This window comes from Pelodiscus sinensis, chromosome 3 (genome assembly GCF_052426305.1).
Source record: "Pelodiscus sinensis isolate ZL-2025 chromosome 3, ASM5242630v1, whole genome shotgun sequence".
Lineage (NCBI taxonomy): Eukaryota > Metazoa > Chordata > Testudines > Trionychidae > Pelodiscus > Pelodiscus sinensis.
Window position 1 is genome coordinate 57,320,639 of NC_143054.1, and position 14,972 is coordinate 57,335,610.

Consider the following 14,972-nt stretch of genomic DNA (forward strand, 5'->3'; position numbering starts at 1 on the left):
ACCAATCGGAGTGGCTAGAAGTGGTGTTGACTGGGACACTGCTTCCTGCAGCTTCCATTGTCTGGGAATGGCAATCTGCAGCTGTGTAAGTAAATACAGTGGTGGGAGCCTGCCAGGAGCTAACCTTGTTAGTCTGGATCTGGCCCTCAGGTCCATATTTGGCCACCCCAATAGACGTCTACCCTTTGTTTCCTATCTTTTAACTAGATCCATGAGAGAACCTTCTCTCTTAACCCATGATTTCTCACTTTGCTTAAGAAACTTCGGAGACCATTTCATCAATGGAAACTAATTCTACAAAAATATTAAAAGCAAGAGGAAGACCCAGGCCAGGGTAGGCCTATTACTCAACGAAGAGGGAAAAACAAGAACAGAAAATGTGGAAATGGCAGAGGTTCTTAATGACTTCTTTGTATTGGTTTTCAATCAAGAGGGCTAATGGTGATTGTACTTCTAGCATAGTGAATGCTGGTGAAAATGAGGTTTCAAAGTTAAACTAGGATAATACTAATACGTTCAATTTTTTTTTAAAGTTAGATGTTTTCAAGTCACCAGGGCTTGATGAAATGCACCCTAGAACACTCAAGGAGATAACTGAGCTGTTAGCCATTATTTTTGAAAAATTATGGAAGACAGAAGATATTCTAGAAGGCTAGAAAAGGGCAAATACAATGCCCATCTATAAAACAAGAGAAATAAGGATAACCCAGGAAACTATACATAAGTTGGCTTAACTTTTGTACCAAGAAAGAGACTGGAGCAAATGTATGGGCTGCTGGTGAAGGTAGGGCTGGGGGAAGAGTGTGCAACCCCAGCCTCCCCTGCTCCAGAGCACAGGGAGGGAGGATAGCACGCGTCCCCAGCCTCTACGTCCCCAGAGCAGCTGGAAGGGCACACATCCACAGACAGCCTCTCCAGCCCCAGAGCATGGGGAGGGAAGAGAGTGCATGGCCCCAGACTCTCCAGCCCTGGAGCATGGGGAGGGCACATGGCCCCAGCCTCTCTGACCCCAAAACACAGGGAGGACATGTACCCCATATTCCCTGGCCCTGGAGCACCCAGCCTCCCCGGCCCTCCAGCACAGTAGGCATTCTGGGGGTGGAGTATGGGCAGGGCCAGGCTGGCAGTTTGGGAAGGTAATGCCTTCCCCCACCTAGGATACCAGACGCCCATGAGCAAATAATTAAGGAATCCTTTTGCAAATATCTAGAAGATAATAAAGTGATAAGTAACAGCCAGCATGAATTTGTTAAGAACAAATCCCAGCAAACAATCTGATAGCTTTCTTTGACAGGATAACAAGCCTGGTGGATAAAGGTAGGGTGAGCGTATTTCCCTATGCTGAATATAAAATATCTGGTAAATTACTGGTATTCAAGTGAGTTCAATGGCAATCAATCAGAACTATGCAGGCCCTGTTACAAAGAAATACTGCATAGCTGGAGTCTTTTTATTTATTTTCTTATCTTTAAGGTTCATCTCTTCTCCCTATGCAAACACACATTCCTGTACACCTCTGTCATATGGGGATAGGGCGACAGACTGAACTGACCCAAACTTCCTTACCCAGTGCTCTTCACCCTCTATGTCGGTTTGGGTCTCCAGGATGTACCCACCTCTCCTGGTACTTAGGGCCGTATCTTCTGAAGGCAATATGTGGGGGACACGCAGGGTTACAGGCTTCACCCCCTGATTTCTGTCAGGGTTCACACCTGAGCATGGCCAGCAGCCTTTCTGTACTGTGCAGGTGGGAAGGGATGGGAGCTGCTTCCACCCTCAGGAAGGTGGGAGGTGCTTCCACCCTCAGGGAGGTGGGAACAATAAGGATTTTGCCAAAACAGAGGATGTCGTTTCTAACTCCCCTGCCACCAGCCCCCCAGCTGGCCCTCTTCTCCCTCACCACCACTGGGGCTCCTGGTTCCTCCACAGCAGCCCACAGCTGGGGGCTCCAACAGTCATGCCAGAGCCGGCACTCCTACCGTTCTGCCAGCCCAGCCAGACTCCTGTGGCAGGGCTCTCAGCCACTAATCCTCCACTGGAACTCTTTGGTCCGGGAATATTTGTGGTTCTACCAGACCAGAGAGTCCTGGTTTAGAGAGGTTCAACTTGTACACTATTAGGAACAATTCTGCTCTGGGTTATCAAGAGACGGGAAGCCCTGCATGCAGTGTCAAAATGACCTAGTTAGCTTCAGTGGAGCAATAAAATAATTTGCTTGAGCAATGAAATGCAGATCTAGCTACATTCAGAATCACTAGAAAGTTCCAAAGATGCAGATTATTTTGCCTTTTTTTCCAGTGGAAAAAGTTTTTAAAAATTATGAATGTTGCATTGGCCAACAGAAGTGCCACATGCTCAGCATTTCTGGACAGAAACAAAATGAAAAACTATGTAGCACTTTAAAGACTAACAAGATGGTTTAATAGGTGATGAGCTTTCGTGGGTCAGACCCACTTCCTTTTGTTTTAGCAAGATCAGACTAACATGGCTACTTCTCTATTACTATTTCTGGGCGGGAGAGGGAAAATCAGGCCCAAGATGTCTCATCTTCCATCTGTTAAATGGAGATAGTGGAAAGTGGAATAAATGAAGATAACATTTATTCCACTTTGTAGAGCACGGTCAGGATTTAATGCAATTCTTTTCCCCCTCTACTCTGGCATAATTGAGGGGAGACTTATGTGTAAAGGCCCATTGCACTTAATTCTCTGACCTACCTCCCATTCAGTAGGACAGAAGAACAAGTACTGTTTCTTGACTAGCTGAAGGTGGAAGAATGTGTTTCTTGCTATTGTTGCAATCTGAGTACCCAGTCACATGAGCTCACAGTACATAGAGAGCATGTGTGACCTTGATGATAGGAAGGCAGATGCCATGAAATCCTGAATAAGGTTGATATGCAAGAAAAGATTACATATTTATGAGTAATAGAGAACACCTACTTTTACACTGCAGTTATAAACCCACAGCTGTCCCATGGCACTCGATCTAAGGAGCCATTTAATTGAAGCATAGATGTTTGGGTTGGGCTATAGCTTGAGTTCTGGGGCCCACCAACCTCATAGGGCCCTCTCAGGCTCCTACCCACACCTGAACAGCTACATGTCAATTAAACAGCTGCTTAGCCCAAGCCCCCAAATCAGATGGAACATGTTTTTAACTGCAGTGTTGACATATAGGAGTTTGTTTCTGCAGGAGCATATGATAGGTCATGCAACTAATTGTTTTCAGTTAGAAAGCAAACATTTATCGAACCTTTTTAAAGACACCTAAGTAGGACTTTAAGTATTTGTAAAATTTCAAATAAAACATTTATTTCTCTACTTTATTAATGCTTAAACTGCATGAATAGTTTTGGAGAAGTTATCACATTGGGAAATCCTTTGTCATCAGGATTGAGAGTGCATGGGGTGAGAGCGGGTTGCAGTGTGCAGTGAAGCCCAGATATTTAAGGCTATCACTAGTTTCGAGTACCTCTATTTCTGGATGCACTTCTTGAGACATCTATGACCTGCTTTGCATTCTGAGCATCCACCATTCCAATGAATGTTAATGAGAGCTGCTCAGGGTCTTCCTAGGAAACAACTAAATCAGGCCTACTACTCAAGTGCACGTACCAAAACACAGGAAGGCACCCAAAATTAGTGATCACTTTTTAATTTTTTTTATTCAGCCTCTCCCCCAAGACCACATGAACTGACAATGAGACTATAAAACCTCCACAGTAAAATGGATGTGATTAGTCACAGGATCCATTTGCAAAGAAAATTAATGGACATTGTCTAGGGAGGGTGTCCCTAGCGGCTAGCCTCTCTTTGTCAGGGCTAGGAACGGCGACAAGGGATGCATCACTTGATGATTCCCTGTTCTGTTCATTCTCTCTGGGGTTCTTGATATTGGCCACTGTTGGAAGACAGAATAGTGAGCTAGATGGACCTTTGGCCATTTTTATGAATAAAATATATTAATCTTTCTTTTCTTTCTAGTGCCTGAAATGACAAAGCCATCTAATAGAAAGGGAAAGATTTGTTGTAGTTATCTTGATACAAAACATTTATGAATAGCTGTTCAGTTTATAACATGCATAAGAAGTAAAAGTTTCAATGGAAAAATATTACTTGCATCAGAAACTTATGCTAAACTAGCTGTTCAGTCTTGTAGTTAGCTGTTGCACTCTGAGTACATTTCCCAAATCAGAAGAGTATTGTGTAGCTCAAAAGCTTATCTTTTATTGGACCAACTTCTGCTGGTGAGAGAGACATTACCTCACCCACCTTGTCTCTCATAGGAAAACCACACACCTTTTTTACAAATTTCTGAGAAATGACTGTGTTAACTGAAATCAAACTTGTGCATTAATCATTTTGGCTCTGTGTAACTATTATCAACTTAGCAAAACTCATTTCCTTTATTTAGGAGGATACACTTTGCTGAACTTAGACAATAACAATAGGGTTTTTTCTTCCTTCTTTTGGAACTTGCTAGCTGATTGTTTCAGTTGTATTTATTTATTTTTAAAATAACATTTGTTTAACGTGGCCCATCACTCTTAGCTTGTCCTCTCCTCTTTGAAATTGGGCACTGAGTGAACTATTTTAGAGCAATTACATTTATTAGTGCTAATGCCATGCAAGCTTTCCAAACTCCTTTTTCACATCAGAAAAGAACTAAGGATCTTCAAACAAACAAACAAATAAAATTGTTCAGGATGCAAGACAATACTCAAAAGAAGACACTACCTGATTTGTTTTTATTCTAGTTTAAGAAGAAATAATAAATTAAAAGATACAGAACTGTAGGCTAGTTCAGAGAGGGATGTGGGCAGAAAGCTTTTAAAATTCATCAGTGGGATAAGGAAGATTTAAATTTAGATCAGAGATTAAATTCCTCAAAAGTGTCTAAGGGCTAAGGTTGTCTTTTCCTTAACACTGCAATATGTTGTCTGCACACACAGATACACACAAAATATGAGCACCAAAACAAGGGGAAGCACCTTTAAATGGTATTTGGATTCTTCAAACCCAAACATTCCAAATAAGTTATTTTTAAGACCAGGATATTCCAGTACCTTTAATATAGTTTTTCCTTCCTTCCAAGTTAGCTAAAGTCTTGAGAGAGCTGTAATTTAAAAGTCTGAAGAGCTCTTCCTTTAGATTAGAACATGTCAGATTAGTCAGTGCTTCTCTAATGTGCAAGCCCAGTTCCCAAGCTGTTCTTTTCAATAACACTTACAGCTGTTTCCTTGCCAAGGAAACCCATTAACAAGTGAAAGGCACATATACAAGAACAACTAACATTTGTTAAATAAAAGCAGATCTTGATTTTCTTACCTTACAAATAGGAATATACATATATATATATATATATTTGCAAGAGACCAACAAAAAAAAAGTTTGCTGAAGAACTTCAGCAGGCTGTGCTCAACCCCCTGCTCCACAGGGAATTAGCCATCACATTCCAGCCATGTCATCAGAACAATGAAAGGTGAATGTTGTGCAAAACAGCTTGGGACCACTCACTGATGATGTCATCCCTCCCTTATATGGTTCATTATTGTGCAGATTTACTTTGGTCAGTGAGAAGGGGTGGAGCCTAGTGATTCTAGAAGGGAAGGCAGTTCTTAGGAAAAGAAAATAAGCTGGCCACAGAAAGGCTTAGTAAAATCATAATCTATTCTTGGCAGGGGGAAAAGGGGAAGGAGGAGGATGGGACTGCATCCCCTCCATCCTCTCTTTGCTTTTTTTTCCTTCAGAAAAATTGGATTCCAGCCAATTCTATTCAGCATGGCTGAATGTAAGTAGCAATCACATTAGCTGAAGATTCAGCATACTGATTTGAAGTTAGTCAGGGTTTAGGTAAATAATTGATGATCATTAAAAAGAATTCCATCCAAAATACAACACAGCTAATGAATAGCAAATAGATTTTAAAATTACCTTTTTCTGAAGTTGCTTTCTTGAAAGTTAGTTATCTTTAGCAAAAACTGATACCAATTAGTTCTCCACAATGACTTGATGCTTCTGAATTTTAATCAGTTTAACTATCTTCAGGGTTTGCTTTTGTCAGCATTCTTTTATAATCCTATTTCCCCTCCTCCCCAGGGTTTATTATTTACATTTTCCTCTCCCCTCCCCAATCAGGTTTAGAGTTTATAATTTAGGAGTTACAAGATATTCCTTTGAAATAAGGGAGCATCCACAAGTTTTGTTCTCTTCAATCAAGCAAATATGCACAAAAGGGAAGTTTAGCAGACTGAGTTTCCACTTTTGTACCTTTAGCTGAAGAAAAGCTCAGGGTTTTTTTGGCTTGGTTTTATTTTTTCAGTTAGTAATAATCTTGATGATCTATTGACTCTATGGTCCTTTTATAAAGGAACTATATATACTGATGTAAATAAAGGAACTTGATTACTGCTGGGCCTCCCTGTGTCTTCCCTGCCCCCCCCCCCCCATAACATGTATGTTTGTTTTTGAAAGCACATGCAGGGCAGCAAGACTATCACAAAAATAGTAACAGGCAGAAGAGTATGGTGTTATCCACCCCCAGTGTTTACAAATTATGAATTGGCCACCCTCCAAAATCACTGAGATTTTTGGGTCCTTTTAAAATGTTCTTTGATCCTGTATGTGGGTTACCTTTTCAAACTTTTCTACACAACCCTGAAGACTAGAAACTTTGTTTTAAACAAGAGACTTATAAGCTTTCATTAATCACAGCAGGATTCCAGAAGCTGGACTTTAATTTAAAAAATAAAATCAAATAGTTTGTGAGATGGCAACACCACAAGCACTCTATATAGGCTACGTCTACACTGGCATGATTTTCCGAAAATGCTTTTAACGGAAAACTTTTCTGTTAAAAGCATTTTCAGAAAAGCACATCTAGATTGGAAGGATGCTTTTCCACAAAAGCACTTTTTGTGGAAAAGCGTCTGTGGCCAATCTAGACGCGATTTTCCGCAAAAAAGCCCGGATCGCCATTTTCGCGTTTGGGGCTTTTTTGCGGAAAACATTACTGTGCTGTTTACACTGGCCCTCTTGCGCAAATGATTTGCGCAAGAGGGCTTTTGCCCGAACGGGAGCAGCACAGTATTTCCGCAAGAACACTGACAATCTTACATGAGCTCGTCAGTGTTCTTGTGGAAAATCAAACGGCCAGTGTAGACATCTGGCAAGTTTTTCCTCAAAATCAGATGCTCTAGACATAGCCTATAATTATTGTTAAGGTTATAAAGTTAAGCACTCAAAAAATTCCAGCATTAAGGTTGCCTGTGCAACTATAGCTAAGCTTCATTGTATATATTATGATATGGCCTTTAATTACATGATCACCTGCCTTGTTCCATGCATAAGAAGGCACTGCTCTGGACATGAAGTGTGGGTATGCAGTGAAAGAGACCGTTGTCTGTAGGACCCTGGCTTATGTATTGCAGGTGTTAGAAGGCATATAGATAGTGAATGAGGCAAGGGAATGCAGGAAAATACAGTTCAGTCTTATGATTAAAGGCAGTTATATACTTCCTTGGAGAATAAAATTCTATTTCTGCCTCTGCTACAGAGTCATTATGGGATTCTGGGGCAATCAATTAAAACAAAATTCTTTACAGCGTGTGCCTCATTTTCTATGTTCCCAGCTTGAAAAGTTATGAACAATTGCGGCTGCAGCTGAAGTCAATGGGAGTTGCAATTTAAACTGGCAAGTGTTCTAGAATGCTAAGTTCTCTGAAAAAATCAAGTACTCGGTCTCTCAAATTGAGCACCCAACATTCGAGGACACTTTTGACCTTAATCTCTCTGTGCCAAAATTCCCTGTGTCTAAAAAGGTGATAATACCCAATATTCTCATTGGGTATTTTAAACAAATTAATTAATATTTGTAATGTTCTCGGAAACTATAGGAAAGCCTTCAAAGCACGGTTTATTAAGTTACTAAGGCCTAGGAACAACATAAGAACAACAAGGAGACAACATAATATTAAATAGCTGATTATTAAGGAGTACTGAATGAGGTTGGGGGCCTGTATAGAAAATACTAATTAAAGACTTCATCATAATTCATAGGCACTAGGAAGCCAAATGAAGATTATCTTTAAATCTGGCATTTCCTAATGTTTGAGTGTTTGACTTTGCAACATTAATAAATGTTCACTTAATGTACCTTGTGTGGAGGTGGTTAGGTTTTTAAAAAAGCAAACTGAAAACAGAAATTTCCTCATGTGCCATTGTACCGACACTGACATGGGTCATCATATAATTGGAACCTTGATCCACCAGACAGACACCTTTTGAGCTAATGGAGTAATTGATAGCAGTAGCATGTTGTATCCTCTTTATGGACTAACGCCGGATGGAACACTTTGACACTGTACTTCACAGATATTTGCAGACAGCCACAATAGACTTGGATAAGCCTCCCCAAACAGAGCAAGAAATTCTAGATGTGGCACACTTCTCTGTGGAAGTGCACCACTGGAAGATCCTGAGAAATGTGAGATCTACTGATACTGAGGTCCTGTACCCATTTGGCCTTTTCCCCCATGACCTCATCTGCCCACATTCCACCTCTTCCCCTAAGCCCCTCCTCCTTGCCACTCTCTTCTCTCCATCCCTCTTCCTGCCTTGTTTGCACTTAAGGCAGGAGGGGGCAGAAAGAAGCATAGAGGGTGAAGTTTTAGGGGAGCGGAGAGAGAGGTGCAAGAAGCAGGCAGGGGAAGAGGGCCTTTGGGGAAGAGACAGAGAGGGGGCTGGAAGAGGGAGAGTAGGGTTGGAGCACAGGGAAGACTCAGGGGAGGGGGAAGTTGAGCTGTGGTGAGGCCTCAAGGCAGAATGAGGGGTGGGGCCACAGTCCAGATACTGGTGGCCCCTTCCACTTTTAGGGATCTCCTGGCAGGGGCAGATGACAGTTTTGCGGGGCCCTGGGCAGCGTAATTCCGCGGGCCCCCCCCCCTTTGCCACGGCGCATGCGCAATGACGCCATGCGCACGCGCAGCGGCGCCATGGCGCATGCGCGGGGTTTTTGAAGCGCAGGGCCCGGGGCGGCCGCCCCGTTCGCCCTGCCCTATATCCGCCCCTGTCTCCTGGCACTCCTGTCCAAAAGCAAGAGTCACACACCACTTACGCAGACAGCAGAGGAATGGTGAGACTAAGGAATCAAAGTTACATTGTGTGCTCTGAAGAGGAATGTGAGCTACTGGGCAGAAAGCCTACGTCTCATTTCTCCCCAAGAGTGACTCCTTCTTTTCCATTCCTTCCAACATGTCCATGTCCCAGGCCTGCCTCATCCCTATCCTGGCTCCTCATTCCAGTTGCTTTTTCCTCACCTAGCCAGTCCCATTCTCAACTCCTCAGGCTTCCCAGTCCCAGTATTCTAGGTAGGTCAGAAAATTCTCGTCTTGCCAGTTGTGACTTGCACCCTAGATACCCTATTCCAGGTCCTGTATCCACACCCCAACCCCCAGTGCCCTTACTCCCCATTCTCATTTCCCTGTTTCTTCATGTAATCTCTTTCACCCTCCTTGTCCCCTTCTCCAACACATATTTTCCATTTCCACTGCCTCATAGTCACAATCTGCTTGTTCAGGTTCCTTGCACAGTCTCATTATCCACCTCTTCCAACTCCCTACCCCTTGCTGCTCCAACCCCAACTTCTCTCCTCTCTGTACTCCCCTCCTCCCAGCTCTTTATCAGATCTGACTCCATCTCTAGAGTTCTCAGTCCCAGTATCCTTGCCCAACCAGTGTCACTTTCCATCCAGCTCCTCCTCTTAGCTCAGTCTTTTTCTAGCTAGCAGTCCCATCCCCAGTAGCCTCCTTTCCTTCCCTTGCTCCCAGTTCCTGTCCCACCCTCTCTAACTCTCAGTATCACCTCTCCTCTTCATAGCTACAGTCTCATTCGCCCCACCCTGTCCTCAAGGGTGAAGCAGATCACAAACAGAGACTGCCAATGCATGTCCCACTCTTGGTCTCCCTCATTCAATCAAAAGCAGCGAGGAGTCCTGTGGCACTGACAAAGTGGGTCTTTGCCCACGAAAGCTTATGCTCCAACACTCCAGTTAGTCTATAAGGTACCACAGGACTCCTCGCCGCTTTTGCAGATTCAGACTAACACGGCTACCCCTCTGATACTTGACACTCATTCAATCAGGCAGTTTCCCCCTCCACACTGCCTGGAGTTAGTGGGGGTGGGGTTTAAAGCACAGGAGAGAAACAGGCATCTCTCTGCTCTCAGTTCAGGTGCCTGCACTGGACTCAGCATGGCCTGCCGCAGCTCCCAGTTGCAGTTACAGAGAAAGCCCTGCCAGGCTGGGCTGTAGCTTGCCAACTGTGCATGGAATTTTTAGGGCAATTCAGCTGCTCAAATCTCAAGTATTTTTAACTTGTGCAAACTGTGATTTTTCAAAGGCTTAGAATAACCATTGGGGCAGATTTCCCAAGGGATGTCAAAAGGCATATCCCTGACATTAAGGGCACCCGCCTGCCAAATTTCAAGACTTCAGGACAGTAGAGCCTTGAAAAATTAAGGATGACAGAATTTTGTAACATAGTCAAAACAATGTGTTTTCCCCAGCCTCATTCTTGGCAATTGCTGAACAGTTTGGGCTGAAATAAAAGATAAATCTGGAGAGAGAGATCAGCTTAAGATAGACATGTAACATTTCAGCCCCAGCAGTTAATGTTTGGCAAAGTTATAACAACAACACCTATGTCTTCTCTAGTGCTTTTCATCAGTAGACCTCAAAGCACTTTACAAAGGAGTTAAGCAGCATTATTCCCATTTTACAGAGGAGGAAACTAAGGCAGAGAGCAATGAAGTGATTTGCCCAAGGTCACCCTGCAGGTCAGTGGCCAAAATGGGAATACAATCCTTGTCTCCTGAATTACACTTCGATGTGCTACCCACTAGACAATACTGCTACCCTATAAACAAGGGTAGGGGGCGAGGCCTCAGGCAGAAAGGGCAAGGCCAGGACACTTGTGTGCTTCTCCACTCTCAGACCCTGATTGGTCCGGATGGTGGGGGAAGTGCTCAAAGTCTTTGCTCCCTCCCCATAAAGAACTGCCAGCTGTTCTGATCAGTTGGCGATTCCCTCTAGGTACCCATGCCCCTGGTGGTCGGAGAAGACTTCACATGTTCCTCCCTGTTGTCCTAAAGTCAATCAGGGCCTGGAAAGGGAGAGCACATGAAGTTTCCAGCTCCCTGCTCCCGCCCTGCAAGGGAACTCCACACTTAGAGTCAATCACCAGCTGAGCAGCAGGAGGGTGGGAGGAGACTTCATGAGCTCTCCCAACCCCCAAGCCCTGATTGGCCTGGGGGAGAGGGGAAGCAAACAGTCTCCTCCCACCCTGCCCCGTCCTGGAAGGATCATGCAGTGCTTAGAAGTGCTGCACCCCTCACAGGGTGAGAGGAGACTTTGCGTGCTCCCCCTGCCCTCAGGCCAATCAGGGACAGGGCGGGAGGAAACTTTGTGATTCCTCCCTGCCCCCAGGCCCATACCACCACACTAAGAGGAAAAAAAGAGAATGTGACTAAGGCTGGAGAATAGTGAGTGTGAAGCCAAAATACTAGGGAAAGGAGGCAAAAATGATAAAAGGAGGAAGCTAAAAGGAAGGAAAGAAGAAAACGACATGTCAGAATGATGGAGCCAAATAAAAAAGCAAGAATGTAAATGTGTACACAGAATCAGAGTTCCCAAGATTCCAAAGTCAGACCATCCAGTCTAACTTCCTGTATAGCACAGGCTATACAGTGCCTCTGCAAAATATCTGTTAGAAAAATATCCAGTCTTTATTTTAAAATTGTCACTGATGGAGAATCCCCCACAAACCTTGGTAAATTGTTCTAATGGTTATTACTCTCAGCATTAAAACTATACTTTATTTCCAGTCTGAGTTTGCCTAGATTCAAATTCCAGCCACTAAATCATGTGATACCTTTCTCTGGTATATTGAAGAGCACATTTTACGTATCCCCATCTAGATATTTATAGACTATCATCGAGTCACACCTTAATGTACTCTTTGTCAGGCTAAATAGATTGATAGACTTAAGGAACTCGCTTATAAGCCCTATTTACTAACCCTTTAATCATTCCCATAGCTCTTCTCTGTACCCTCTGCAATTTGTCAACATCCTTCTTGAACTACGGGCTCTAGAAGTAGATGCAGTCTTCCAAGAGCAGTCACACCAGTGCCAATACAGTGGTAAAATACCCTCGTTAGTCCTTTTCAAGACTCTCCTGTTTATGCAACTCATGATCACATTTGCTCTTTTGGCCATAGCATCATAGTGGGAGTTCATGTTCAGCTGATTATCCACCATGACTTCAAATCTTTTTCATTAGCGTCACTGCTTCAAAGGATAGTTCCCCCACCTGTAACTACGTTCTTTGTTCCCAGATGTATACATTTAGCCATTGATAAAAAAATGTTAAGTAGAGGGCCAAGCACTGGTGCCTGCAAGATTCTCTGGAAGCACACCCACTTAATGGTGATGCTGATGATCTGTTTACCAGTTACATTTTGAGACCAACTAATTAGTGATTTTTTTAGTTAATTTAACATGTGCCAATGTTAATATTATATCATTCTGATTTCTTGAATCAAAATCTCATGCAGTGCCACATAACAGAAGTATAAGTGTATTAGGTCAATACCAGTGTTCCTCTAAGCTGGGTGGCAGCACAGCTTCACAGGTAATTTACTCAGCTCTGCCCAGTCAGTCAGCTTCCTGCATGGAGCCCTGAGCCTCTGACTGGGCAGCGCTGATTAATCACCTATGAAGCTGTGCTCCTGCACATCTTAGAGGGAATGTTGGTCAATACTATAATCTTTATCAACCAAACCTGTAATCTTATAAAAATATATCAAGTCACTATCTTCCATCAACACATATTGATAGGCAATAATTACATTACTTTCCTTTAGGGTATGTCCAGACTACATGCCTCTAGCGACAGAGGCATGTAGATTAGGCTTCCTGGCATAGGAAAATGAAGCGGTGATTTAAATAATCGCCGCTTCATTTAAATTTAAATGGCTGCCGCGCTGAGCCGATCAGCTGTTTGTCAGCTCAGTGCGGTAGTCTGGACGCTTCGCGGTTGACATCAAAGGCATTTGTCGACCTCCCCGTTATGCCTCCTGGAATGAGGTTTACCTGGGAGGTCGACAAATGCCTTTGATGTCGACCGCGGAGTGTCCAGACTACTGCACTAAGCCGACAAACAGCTGATTGGCTCAGCGTGGCAGCCATTTAATGTAAATGAAGCAGTGATTATTTAAATCACCGCTTCATTTTCCCATGCTGGGTAGCCTAATCTACATGCCTCTGTTGCCAGAGGCATGTAGTCTAGACGTACCCTTAGTTCCTTATTAATTATGTCTCATCAACTGCTTCATTATTTTACCCATAACTGATGCCGGGTTAACAGGTCTATAATAGCCTAGGGTTTTAAATATAGACACCAATTAATACCTCATCTTGGGCTTTATCTCTTAGAACATTAACCCATAAGCATTCAATGTCACTTTCTTACAAGTTATTAGTTACTCAAAAACAGTAAAGCCATTTTGACAGATGGCAACTCTCCCTACCTTTTTGCCCTCTTGATCCTTCCTAAATAAATTATACAGTAACCACTGCATTTAACATTCCAATTGTGTAAGCCATTCTCATCAGGTTTCTGTCATATCAACTAGATCAAATTTGTGCTTACAAATAAGCAATTCTAGTTTTTGCTTGTTACCCAGGCTCCAAGCATTGGTGAACAGGCAATTCAATAATTTCTTCTCATGATGTCCTTTGGTTCCTTGATTAATTTTGTTCTCAGCATCTCTCTTGTGTGCTGAGTGCCAGCTTTCTGCTTTTTACCTTCACCATTTGCTATTAGTTTAAAACCCTCTGCCTTGTCTACTCTAGCCAGCCTGCACCCCACCAAATAGTTCCCCCTTCTACTACGGTGGAAACCATCTACACAGCCCTCTATCCCTCAGAAGATGGCCTCATGTTTCACAAAACCAGTGGTGCCGACAGCCACTATGGGCCTTGGGGCATGGTCGGAGTGGGAGCTAGCTCCAGAAATAGCGGGCTGAAGGCAGAAGGGGAGGGGCCAAGGGAAGTCAGCCCTTAGTGCTGCCCAGACTGCAGCATCCATCCTCCCACCCCAAGCTCTCAGAATGTGGAGCAGTAATTCAAAGATGTCTGGGGCTCCAGCTGTCAACACTGCTACAGTATCAGTGGTGTTACCTACCAGTTCTGTGTTCTTGGAGAACAGTGCAGAGTATTCATGGAAGACAACACCCTCCTGGGCCTTGAACCAAAGCCAAAGCAATGAAAAGGCAGAAGAACTTCCAAAGCAAGAACTACACTGACCTGTGCGATACAGAAAGCAGGAAAGCACAGCCTGGTGGGAAATCTCTGTTCTAGGTGCCAGATCTCTGCCTGTACTAAGGATGTGAATGGTTAACTTGGTAACCCTTACTGGTGGGAGCCGGATGGTTACTGGTTCCACTTAACCTGTGGGGACTGGAGCATCTCCCTGCCCGATGATGGCAGAGGCCTGCTCCAGTCCTGTGGGGCTTGCCGCATCTGAGGGATCATAGAATAGAATCACAGAATGCTAGAACTGGAAGGGACCCCAAAAGGTAATAGATTCCAGTCCCCTGCACTCACGGCAGGACCCAGTACCATCTAGATTATCCCTAATAGATGACTATCTAACCTGCTCTTAAATATCTCCAGAGATGGAGATTTCACAACCTCCCGAGGCAACTTATTCCAGTGTTTAACCACCCTGACAGGAAGATTTTCCTAATGTCCAACCTAAGCCTCCCTTGCTACAGTTTAAACCCATTGCTTCTTGTCCTATCCTCAGAGACCAAGGAGAACAATTTTTCTCCCTCCTCCTTGTGACAGTTTTAGATACCTAAAACCCACTATCATCCCCTCCCAGTCTTCTCTTTTCCAAACGAAACAAGC

At 43.6% G+C, this 14,972-nt stretch overlaps 1 protein-coding gene across 5 annotated transcripts in view; it reads right to left on the reverse strand.

Moving 5' to 3' along the window:
- Positions 1-14,972, reverse strand: part of FILIP1 (filamin A interacting protein 1) — a 147,204-nt gene that overhangs the window by 23,387 nt on the left and 108,845 nt on the right. The window contains exon 1 of one of the 5 annotated variants that reach the window (XM_014577990.4): positions 5,331-5,482. The exons of the other annotated variants lie outside the window; for them this stretch is intronic. The gene's annotated coding sequence lies outside the window, so the exon portion shown is untranslated. Of the gene's footprint in view, positions 1-5,330; positions 5,483-14,972 lie in introns of those variants that run through there. 5 annotated transcript variants of the gene reach the window in all.